Source organism: Pavona decussata, unplaced genomic scaffold (genome assembly GCF_977016875.1).
Source record: "Pavona decussata unplaced genomic scaffold, jaPavDecu1.1 SCAFFOLD_32, whole genome shotgun sequence".
In the NCBI taxonomy this organism is placed as follows: domain Eukaryota; kingdom Metazoa; phylum Cnidaria; class Anthozoa; order Scleractinia; family Agariciidae; genus Pavona; species Pavona decussata.
The window spans coordinates 578,702-591,608 of NW_028145455.1; the positions used below are offsets into that span (position 1 = coordinate 578,702).

A 12,907-nucleotide genomic window follows, 5' to 3' on the forward strand; every position below is an offset into this window, starting at 1 on the left:
TTATTGATGAATTATTTTATTTATTTATGGAATTTTAGAATTGTAATTTTGAACTTCTATTTTATTTTTTAATTTAATATTTATTGTAAGGCGCAGTTGAATATTTTTATAGAAACTGCGCGGTATAAATTTAAATTTATTATTATTATTATATTATGTGTTCTAAGTTGGCTCCAGGTGTTTGACGAGCACATGTGAAATAAGCATGATTTTTTTATGATCTGATAGAATTCAAGTGGAGAAAGGCAACCGTTTTTGGAACATAGAGAGCCATCTGTTCACTGGAATAGCACCCATCCAAACTTCACCGGTAATCGCAAATGAAATGTAGTCCTATTAACGTACCCTCCCACACCCGGTTATCAAGACTAGTGTAACCCAAACCCAAGCACCCCTCCCCCTACCCTTCCACCTCTCCACCACACTGAACATCACCGCAGCTAGCCTCCCTCACAGACGTTCTTTTGGCTCGTCAGAAAGATTGCGTGACGTGACAAAAAAGCGTCTGCGAGGAAGACTACACCACACCCAACTCGTACACCGAGTTTTTCATGAAGCAACAACAATGCAACCAATACCAGTAAACGTTTACATTTTATTTCTTCGTGAACTATTCATCTCAATAGCTTGAGTTTTCTTTAATCTATAGCCATACAGAATAGAAGTTCTATATAGCTAATAAATCAATTAATTTTATATGCGAATATAGAATGTCTGTGGATGACGTCACAAAATTACTAACGGCCATGTTGGAGGATTACGTAATCAAAATGGCGACTGCCTCAGCGAAAGCCAAGCCACTGATGTTGTCAAATTATGGTAGAAATCTCAACGGTAAGGTAAAATCCAAGTATGATGAAAACGTTTCCGAGATCAGCATTGATTCACTTCTCATCCGAGTCAAAATTTGAGTGGCAAGTGGCTAACATCACGGTGTCTTCGATTCAACGTGTTATATTGTCTTTAGCGGAGAAAGTGCATTATAAAAGCCAGTACTATGTTAAACTCGACAGAATATTTTACCTTGGCCTTGGCGTTTTGACTGTATGGGAATTTTTTTTGCTGCGGTAGTAGTAAATTAATACCGTAATTACATGATAATTATAACTGGTGGTTAGATGCCTGGTATCGTATTCAGAGCGGTATCATTGCTAAATCGAAGATTAGTGGCATTGAATATGTTTAGTCATGAAAACATACTAGATAAATATAATGTTTGTGCTCTTAAATTTTAAAAACAAATCAAAGCTTGCAACTCATTCTTCTCTTGCGACTCGAACATCACATACCGGCTTTCCAAGACAACCACCGAAGGCTGGCTTGAAAACGGACTTGACGCAAGCATAAGCATAGCTAGGAGGCGGAATCCAAATTATATTTTTGATCCATACTTGCGTCGCTGGCGTGAAAGGGAAGTGGTCGAACGCAAGAAAAAAACAGAGTCTCTAGGGTTATTTTAATAATTGCGGTTCTTATGATGTAGTTAGAAGTTTCATTGCGTTTTAAAGAAATTTTGAAAAGTTGAAAACAAAAGTCTACCGATTGTAATCCGCATGAATTACTGCGCTCTTTGGTGTCTCAAAACGCCGCTGCCGTAAAAATTGCTCGTTTTACGTTCAGAAGAAAATCAAGTAATTCCGGGTTTCAGTCAACGAGTAAAATCAAAAGAATCCGATTTTCCAACGACCACTTTTAGCTGCAAATGTATATATATATATATATATATATATATATATATATATATATATATATATATATAAAAACCTGATTTCGACAATCACTTAGGTGATATGCTAATGAATATTTCGTGGTTGTGTTGTGCTTGCATTAGCCAGGTGGTTAGCATTTAGGGAAGTGGTCAAAACTGCTATACTCGAACAGGACCCTCCAAACCACAAAATAGATGGTGGTCTCTGACTGCATCCCCTTCCTCAACCTCAAAAGATGGCGCAGCAAAAAATGGCCATGACATTCAAACGTCACTTTTCTTGTTTACTCTAGCAGTGCTGACTCTTGCTAGCTGAATAGTTCTATGTCAACTCAAATTTTAACGCCAATGAAATTTTGTCGGTAATGATGGTTACTGCCTTACTGACCAGTTCAGGGGCACTTGAGCAAAACACTAGAAAAACGTTGTATTTTTGTATTTCCTGCCCCAGATCGTTTTGTGGCCATTTAATAGATTTGTGTAAGTATATACAGTTTGATCTGATGACATGCTAAAGCTGAAAATTGAAGTTGCAGAAAGTTTTAGTATTGTAATTATCGTAAGTAGTGATTGATGTTCTATAGCGCCAAAACCCTAAAGTTGAATGGGCAGCGCTTTACAATGTAGGTTTAGGAATGTAAAAGAGAACAAGCGATAAACAATGATAATACAATTAGCACCCAAAAATTTGGTAGATCATCAGTACAAACTAAAAAAGAAAAAGCTAAGAATTTGTCTCTACGTAAACAAAAGGAATTAGTTGTCTACTGTTGCGTAAATTCAGTTTTGCCGAAGAAAACCTCAGTTGTGCTTTGCAACTAAATTAGAATTTCTGAGGTTTTGAAGGCCTTCCAAGCAGATCAGCTGAAGTTCATGACGGTGGTCAGCAATTACCATTCAGGAAAATAAACTACCGTATTGCCTCCACATATAAGAGCGTGTTTTCCTTTCATGCTTTCTGCCAAGGTTAACTCTGGTGTGGCCCTGAAACAACATCCGTCCGGCTACTTTAATGGGAATTTCTCATGATATTTTCATCCCACTACTTACAATCACAAGTGTTTCACTCAGACATCAAAGGCTAGAAGAAATGGTCGTTTTACACAATATGATCGCTGAGTGTTTATTTGCTCTCATGTTTTATTTTTCTCTAGTTACTTAGCCATACTTTAAGCCCCACTTTTGTTTGAAAAAGAATGTTTTCGCCCATCGGCCGCACTCAGACGTTCAAAACAGTCAGAGGCATTCAAATTAAATCGCAAGTTTTTTCAATTTTGAACTTTTGAGATTAAGAGTTTTCGAAAACGTGTCGATGAAGTATTCAGACAAAAAGGCATAAACGTGGACAGCTGGAAATCACACGAAAACACTAGTCATTGCGAGGGACATACTTTGCACCGTCTGCACCCAACTTTGAAAATAGGCTCAAACTATGCATCAATATGGATGGGCGTTAAGAACACGCACAACTTTCTCCAAAGGTTATTGCAACTTATTGGGAGCGGATTTTAGCAAAAAGGTGGATCACGGAATGTTGTTGACGCCGACTACAACAGTGGACGACACATTGCAAAGGTCAATGCACCGCCAACTACAGCTGATATTCAATCATTTGAAAAACAACAACAATCTAATACGTGATCAAAACAGATCACTTGAACACTGAGATATTCCTGCGGCATGAATGTAAAGCTGCTGCGGATACCATGATCTATATAACCAGATAAAACACTTGGACTATCGTGCTTTCATCCATGTAAATCCTTGTCATCAGGAAAACAACTCACGTATCAAAAACATCAACAATTTGGCGCGTGCGTGGTAAATAACTTATGCTCTGTAATTTCTTATCTCTCTTTTTTTAGTTGCCTATTCAACTAATGTATAAAAACACCTTTCAACATTAAATTTAACACAGCCAACAAAAATTGGGCAACTCCAAAAGTTAACGTATTTCTGTTTTCACACGACAAAATCCCACAAACTTCAAGTTGTGGTGTTTGTTCTTCTGTTACTCGCTTCCCTCTGGCCGTGTGACCTGGCGTTAATGTGAATAACACAATAAATAATCTTGAAGCGTTTACGAGCTCTAAAAAGTTATTGAGATTGAACTGACTGTTGAGGAGAAAAGAGACCACCATAGTTTGTCTTTCTCCCAAACGGTTTGGTAAACGAATGCTGCGATGTTTACACCACTTACTCTTGTATTTATTTTGAAGCCTCTGCCTCGCTCTTTGATCCCTATTCATGGAAGGATTTCATAAAGTAAAAGTGAAAGTGAGGAATATCAAAAAAATATTACTACTGTACACGTAAACGTTTTCACAGGTTAAGTAAAAACAACTTTTAAGATATATTTTTTCATTTCTCGTTGTAAAAACATTGCTAATATTGACTCCACAAAAGGGTACGACTCCAAAAAGCCACGCTGCAGACACGCTAACGTGAATGTTTGGCATACGAGGAGTGTTTGCCATCGTCAATATATTATACCATAACAACAAATAAGAGTTGCCAACTCTTCTTTTTATGGAATAAGGCACATTAAACTTTCTCTTTAACAACCAAGATGTTAAAGAGTACCATATATTAACAACCAAGATGTTAAAGAGTACCAATTATATGGTTTACTTGAGCCACTCGGTACGTGGACAGCCAAATTACGATGAGAGTAAAAAGAAGTATATCGTTTTAAGCCCGAATGCAATATTAAAAGTTTACAGTCTAGATTAAGTCTAGTCTTCGCGAAAAACCCCAGAATTTGCTACTAATGTACGTTGTTGTTTTTTTCTAGAGGATGGCTACAACAATATTGAACAAAAACAAACGTGCTGGGCCATCTCAGAGACCATCTACCTTAATTCTTGTTTTAAATCGCCGCACCGGAGTGTGTTCCGACGCAAATCTCTGCAATATTTCGCCACACTTCTCAAGTTTATCTTAGCATCGAAGATGAATATAAAACGAATTAAATGTTAGAAGTAAATAAACACTTGACCAAGACCATGTTTTGTAAAATTACCATGTCTTATTTTGGCATTTCATCGGAGGAGTAAGTGTCTATGGTGCCACGACATCAAAGCGGTAGATCACGTGTTTGGGTAAAAATATCCCGAAAAATTCCCTTGTTTGCCAATTGGAGTGAACCTAGCCTTGGCTGCAAACATGAAACGTAAACATACTACTGAAGGTAAAAGGGCTGTATTTAATCTAGAATTTGCCGCTATCATTAAATTTATATCTCCAATATCTGTTAATTTGTACCGACCCTTGCAGGGGGGTGGTTAAATTCGAAAAGGCAAAGGAACATTATTCCGAATGTCAACCATTCTTTACCTCCCAAGTAAGAACGTACCGGTATGATAATATCATTGAGGTTAGCGTGTCTTGGGGAAAAAAAAACGTTGAAAGATTAATTGGTTTTGTTTGAAGGAACTTACCGCTCAAGCATGCAGAAACCATGCAATGTTACTATGATGCCATGTTTTGATGTATTAAACAAGGAAAATTAATAGATGAAGAAGGTTTGGATTTGTTTATAAATTCAAGAGTTCAAAACACGATGTTCGTTAGATAGCAATGACTGTTTCATTAAAAACACAAGAAGTGCGCAATATAAGCACTTTCGCGCAATTGGTGGTCATTTTAATTTGAATTGGGACAAACATTTTGCGAATTATAGTGTTTGGATGGGAAATCAGACGACAAATGTCGTAATTCCGACTCTCTGAAATATAAAAGCTCTGTAAATTGAAGATATATCAGACTAGAGACTTTACTCATCAAGTTCGTGACTTTTATATGCAATTTGGAATAACATAATCAACTTTGAACTGTTCCATATCAGCCCGTCTGTTTATTTGCGGCAGAGTTTACAGACGAATGTATGGAAACGTCAAGACGCGATTTCTTGCTTTCCACCAAACCTACACTTCTCAAATTTGATAGGAAAAATCTTCGAGGCAACTACCTTTCGTATTCTGACTATATATCTCTGATATCAATTTGTACAGAAATAATTTGTGATTGTTTTCCAATACAAACACTGGAGTTCCGCCATCTTTGCCCCAGTACAAAATGGCGGCAAATTCGCGTGAAATTCTATTGACTTAATGTGGCTACGACAACGGCTGTAGTTGTTACATTATATCAATTATGAGACCAAAATCACTCCTGTTTACATCCTGTGCGACTCCGAAAAAATTGGTCAAATATATTTTGATCAGCAGTTTCAGTAAATTGACTTTATGATCTTATATCCGCTGAAATTTCGATGAATTATTTTGAGATTTTTTTGAGGTCGCTTTAAAGAATTGGTTTAAGTTTTACTCTATCTACAGGAAAGAACTTACACGAAAATTAAATATGTTTTATTTAAGACATTATAGAAAAAAACAAATTACGCCCACTTCATAATTAGACACCCACACCATGTTCAGTGAGCCGTTTTGTCAGTGATTTTTAACGAGGTAACTGCGCATGTGCAGTTGTTACGCCTTAGAGCAGTCTAGTTTCCAGGGCCTGCATGCAAACATTAGGCCAGCCGAGAACAAGCGGTCATGCGCTTTGAGAGTGTGGCATTTATTCAAGTAAACGCCCCTTCTAATTTAATGCTCCCACATAATACATGCACGACCACCGCTGAGTGAAACAAAGCCCAAAAAATAAATGAATGGCCTGAGGGGGTGCTAATTAAGCACAACACAATTTCTCTCTGCGTGGATAACTTACCTTTTACCTCCTTCAAGTACCTTAATTTGTGATAAACGCCTCCTGCATTGATTTGAGTAAATACGGTATGGTGTTTATGGATGCTTCATTCTGTCGCGATTTTGACTACACTTTGCGTTTCAAATAAAGTGACATCGCTGAGGGACAAACTGGGGTTTTGGAAGGCTTGTTTGTCGATACACAATTAATTTCAAGTTATTGAGTTACCAATAGTACTTAATGTGCAATATTTTGACTAAACAAATACGGCTGATATCAAAATTATTGACGATTGTCAGGGGATGTGCAATTACATTCTACGTCTACGCAAGTTTGTCGTGATCATATTTTTATTTAAAACTGTCTTTTCAGCAATAAAGATTGAAGTTTGAGAAAGAGTGCCGGGTTGTTGACGGTTGACAACGGCATTGTCTACCCTTCAAAAGGTTGACACTTAAACAATCTGTTTACTGGAAATCGTCCTGTTCAATAACATATCTAAACTCAACAACTGTAAGTGAGCTACTCCAAGTGGTTAGCTGTTTCCCACGGTAAACTAGACCCCCATATCGCCATCAATTAAATACAAACCTTGGGAAATAAGGGCGTCACGTCGCAACAGTAAAGTGGTTTGTTTTGCTTTTGTTCCGTTAGATTATTTGTCATTTTAATTAAACCCTCTGTCTCGTAACTGTAAAGCGTGTCCGTCCATCCTGAGTCTGCGCTAAATTCTTTCTGAGCTAATTTATCCGGTAAAATTTCTGATGGCATTTGACTAAAATTATACAACGGCGTGCGGTGAAAGTACTATTTTCTGGAAGTACAGATGCTAGGAAATCAGTCAGTTTGTTTTTAGAATCAAATGAGGTTGAATTTGGGTTAATTGTGAGGCAAAAAGTTCCCACAACAAACAAAGCTTTGCTTTTGTTTATAGTTGAATGATCAAAATCAAGGCGTGGGTACATTTTGTACTATTTCTGGATCCATTAAACCGCAAAGCAAAAATTAATCATGCATTAAAAGTGATTTAGAATTAAAAATAATTTTATCTGTATTCCGAAGGCGAAATCGTTTAAAACGCCAATGTTTTCTCTGACTAAGTTTTCCTTTCTTTTGATTGGTCGAAAGAACACGACGTTATGTGAACTGATTAATTTTCCACTCATGCGCAGTACTGCTAAAAGCACCCGCGATACAATGAGAATTAAGATAACTTGCTGAATGATGAAACAATTATTAAACAGTCTATTATCACCGCAAAACAATGTAATCTGTTAATGTCTCGCACGACTAGTTATTCACCCCCTCCTTCCGCATCGTTGTACGATAAAAGCTCGCCTCTGAAAGATAAGTATATTTAATCTAGTCCTTTGCAGTCTGTACTATGAAAAAAGTTTTGAAATGAACGTAGCTGTGGCGACAGAATCACTTTATAATAAGCTACGAAATGAAGATTTTTTGAGTAAGGTGAACCATAAGGATATAGTTTACAACACTGTGTTTAAAAAAACAGAATTGAGCGTGGTCATCCCACGTTGGATCAGAATTGATTAGAACTGCACAGCACACGTAATTGACGTACGTGCGGGGCCATTGTACAAGCCACTTTAAGTTAAAAGTTTAGCAACTACTTTTCCCCTTAGGAATTTAGAAATTGTCAGTTTACATTGTTTGATTTCCGTTTCAATTCTCCGTTTCCAATCTAAGCATGTGTACAAGAAAAATATCGCACCGGAACACTCCAGCACCCAAAAGATCCATAGCAAGCGATAATTTTATTTTTTCGGTGACACTGACAGTTTTAAAAGATTTGAACTGTCAATGATTCTTTTCGTCTTCTAAACCAAGGACGTCTGACTCTTAGTAAGATACGAAAAATCGTTAATTTGTTTGTAATTTCAAGAGCTCAAACATGATATTTGAAAGATGTAAGCGATTTTTGTTTCATGACCAAACCCATTAAGAATACAATATCGCAAAAAAAAATTGTGAGTTCTTGCAATTGCCGCAGTTATTTTAGACGATATCACCTGTTGTAGGACTATCAGGATGGCTGTATTGCCGCGTTTTTGAACAACACGCAACACACGATAACCAAACTAAAAAACACCCTGGCAATCCACATGGGTTGAAACCAAATAGATCACATACCTTTTCTTCTTTCAAAACCGTCATCTGAACGTTATAAAAGATTGTTTTGAAGTTTTTAACCCTGTAATATTGCGTGCGAATTAAGGTTGGTAAGTTGTTACCATAGCAATAAATAAACAAATAACATATGGTTGTCTCTGACCAGTTTGATACGTTTTTCACACACCGATGAATCTTTTATATATATTTTTTTATATCCAACAAGTTGCTTCCTATTTAAATATATTATGGTTCAATCTGTCTAGTTTCGTGCACCACGATGCCTTGAAATTTTACTCATTTAATTAAGCTCAGACTCAAACAAACCACGCCAGCTTAATTTTATTCACACTGACGAAATGAAAACATTAGGTTTTTTTTTTGAAAATGAGGACAGTATTAAAGTTTTAATAATAATAATAATAATAATAATAATAATAATAATAAAAAAGCGGTGACGGTTCCTTTAAATCAAGATTGCTTTGTCATATTTAATATATGGGATTTCTCAGACATGAGTGCGATTCATAAATGTCTGATTCAATACAGTATAATATATATTTTATAATCTTCTTAAGCTCGGATTAAGATCCCTTTAAGCTTGGACCTAGTCAAAATACCACACGATTGTTTCAAGCATTGTAATCTGTTTAGTGTTATTACAAATCGATTTATTAATGCGGAATCTAAAATCACTCAGGTACTAGATTGTTGTTGTTTGACCTTGTGCTGACATTTTTTTGCTCATTATTACTTTTCAATATTTTTCTAGAAAGAAAGTTTTGTCGGCCTGTGCTGCAAGCATAAGTGGCTAATTATAACCAATGCAGTTAAGAGATTTCTGCGAGGGTCAGGCGGTCTTTTAAAAGAGGTTAAATACTGAATATGAGTATTAGATCAGACGGCTTCGAGTGAAAATTCAGACCTTGTGAGTTCTAGCAACGTGTCCTATATACAATACGTACGTCACAACTATTAACCCTTTTCGCAGCACTTGGTCATCCAAATATATATGTATTTTTTACTTTTATTTTTACACTAAAACGGGTAAAAGACGATTTTCTTCCTGACCAACAAAACAAAGACAGAAACCAAGTCACTGTATCTTTCACGCGGCTTGCCTCGCAATTGCTTTTCGCTGGTGCACGAGAGAGTTGTAATTGACGTGCAAAATCAATGTAATTAAAAATAAACTTGGAGCTTCAAATATAAGGCTACAATACAAAGAGCATACAGTGCCTCTATGACATGCAAGGCCTTTTGCAATCTTTTCATTATTGCAGAATTGAAAACTTTGTTAGACCACAGTTCACCTACGGAAAAGGGATAGCTTGTGTAGTTTTAGGTCTAAAATGTGTTTAAATTTCGCAATGTTTTCTTTATGAACACTCAAAACAAAAGTTTCAGTGGGAATGCGTCACTGAACACTCCAAGCAATATGCATGGCGTGTGTATACAAATAAATAACGACGTCTTTCAGTTATCTTTAGAACAAACAAATATCTCTTTTAGTTTGATGCACACAAGGAGACGGTTAGAGAAAGCTGCCGCCAAGTTAAGTTAATGACATAATTGAATATTCTCAGTTCCCATGGTGCCTTAATTTGTTCGTTATTTGTAAAGTATTTTAAGTTATTTTATGTCTAATAAGTAAATTTGGTTTCATACCAATTTGGGAAGACATATGCTGAACAAAATTACTTACATATTATGAGTGACACAATTTTGAACTTTGAACAGTCAATGAATTATCACTGTGCCCAGATATTGTGTTGAAGTTTGTTGTTGTAAGAGCGGTGAATTTTGTCTCCATGAAATGATCAGTGTAGCGATGAATATGGGAATGCAATTATAAACATGATTATTGATATATATTGTATATAAAAACTGTTCATATACACTGAGACAGGATCCGTGGAATTAAGAAATCCGATGATTATCGGTAGCATTACAGTTTAAAATCTATGAAATTTCTGTAAATTTTTTTTGACCGACGAGTCAACGTCGAACCCATTTTTGTCGGTGCTTTTCTCAGAGGACTAGGCCAGTTCTGTTGTGAGTTGATATACTCGCTACTTTTCTTCATTTTCGATTAAAAAATGCCGGCAATATATCAGATTAAAGAGTTTATACCGGTGTACGTGTTCATATAGTTTACCTAAATAAATGATGTTAAATGAAAATATTTGAGGTTATGCAAATTTAGTGGTTTGAAACAAATATCATTGAAATTGGATAAAACTTGCTCAGAATGGAGGATACTTGTATACAAAGAAGCAAATGAGTAATGGTTTGTAACAAAAAAAAAAAGCCACAAACTGTTTGATTAACATGAACGCGGCAGTAAATGTACTTCGAACGATGCACAAGGTGTTCCGGTGTGTATTGTTTTCCGTTTAAATCACTGAAATCCAGGACGTGAGAGTAATTTTTCTGTAGTGTTGATTATGCTTCACTGAGTCCATCGCCGCCTCTTAATTAAAATCCTGAAGTGTGGCCATTTCAGCTAAGAAAATTATTGAGTAGTATATAGTGTGTACATGTCGTTTATTGAGCAGTTCAGTGTGGTTCAAACGTACGTTTTGTGAATATGACATCCAAATTAAATTTCTTGTTTGCTGTTGAAATGAAAGCTATTGAGCAATGCTTTCCTATGGAGTGATGCATCAAGGAGTTTAATTCTAGCCTTCGTATAGATCAACTGGTTCCTATTTCCTCTTGTAAGGAAAGAAATGGTTGCATGCCAAGTTGATGTATTCCACTGTTTTTGTACGATAAACTCCACAGTTCCGTTTTGTTGGTCGGCTTTTTACTTAGATGTAAACTATTCTGATGTAAGCTACTGACCGGTACAAATTACCATCAGTGGTGCTATTTAAATACTGTGAAAGGTAATTCTAACTTACAAGTGTGTATATCACTTCCTTTTGAGTGATATTTCATTCAAACGAGCGCTAATGAGTACCGTTTTGAAAAAAGGGCAAAGTTTTCTAATTTACACCAAATGAATCATCCAATCGGAAACTGAGCATGACACTAGCTACACTAAATAATGAGAGAAATTGCGCTGAAACAGTGACATAAAACATCGTTTAAGTTCCAGTTCCGGGTTTGAAAGAAACCTTTACGTAATACATGTCACTGTTTGAATGTATGGAACTAATTAGTCACTTCGTTTATTGTTTTTATTTTTGGTGCACCTGGTAGGTAAAATAATTGATGTTACAACTGAACTCAAAATAGTTTGAGGTTAAGAAAGAACGAGGAAATCATTTTGCGGTTCTTTTATTTAAGTTTAACACCTTGAGTTACCTCTAAAGCGGTCGAAACTTGTACACGTGGTCTGTTTCTTAGTTTTACTGAAGTCTGCGGAAAAAAATTGTTTCGTGTGACGATAAAAAACTGAAAGCTCTTTAGTAAACTTTTCCTGTGATAATATTTGTTATGTCGAACAAATTGCTTTCAACTCAAGTCTGTGGAAACAAACCGTAACTGAGTGCGACGGTTTAATTAACATTACTGAGCAGTAATTTCCTTGTTACGGTTTGCAAGGAGGATCTAACTTTACTTGTAGTTTAATTTGTAGACGAAATATTAAATTGTGGCCATTTAAATGAAAGTTACTCGCTGAGCAGTACTTTCCTGTGGTTCTCTTTATCATAGTGAGTAAGGTGGTTCTAGTTCTGGAGTCGGTGGATAAAATCCTAAAGTGACATCATTTAAATAAAAACTACCGAGTAATACTTTCTTGTTGGGCTCTCTCTTACTTCATTTGTAGTTTGTGGATGAAATCCTAAAGTGTGACCATTTAAATGAAAACGTCTGCCAGTTTGTTCCTGTCGGGCTGTTTGTTATGCTGTACAAGGTGATTCTAACTTTATTTGTACTCTGTGGACGAAATCCTAAAGTGAAATCGTGCAAATGAAAGTTCGTACATGTTTTAAGCAGCACTTTACTAACACTTTACTATTCGCTTTGCTATACTTTCTACAAAACGAAAGTTTGGATCGTTTTTACTTGTGTGATCTTTAATGCCAAAGGGATCTAAAGTGCGTATATATAGAAAAAGCCAGAACCAGGATTGTGTCAGAATCAAAATCTTAATGGACGAGTTGATAAATTACTTACTTTACCTTAGACATCTATTAACAAGCAAACCAGGCAAAGTGCTTTGAATTCCCTTTATTGGATTTCCACAAGAGAACAATCGAGGCAGCTTCAGTGATTAATTGTTATCTGTAGTTGAGCATTATTAGTTCTTCAAAGCGTTTTCACCTAAGTGCCACAAACACAGCAAGTCAGTATCACTGATGTAATGGATTAGGATCTTTTTTAATCTTCTAAACTATCTCAACTTGC

At 36.1% G+C, this 12,907-nt stretch overlaps 1 protein-coding gene across 1 annotated transcript in view; it reads left to right on the plus strand.

The window, feature by feature from the left end:
• Positions 1–709: 709 nt before the first annotated feature.
• The window catches only part of LOC146484498 (histamine H2 receptor-like), a 64,326-nt gene continuing 52,128 nt past the window's right edge, over positions 710–12,907 (plus strand). Inside the window, exon 1 of the mRNA XM_085104579.1 lies at positions 710–834. The gene's annotated coding sequence lies outside the window, so the exon portion shown is untranslated. The remainder of the gene's footprint in view (positions 835–12,907) is intronic.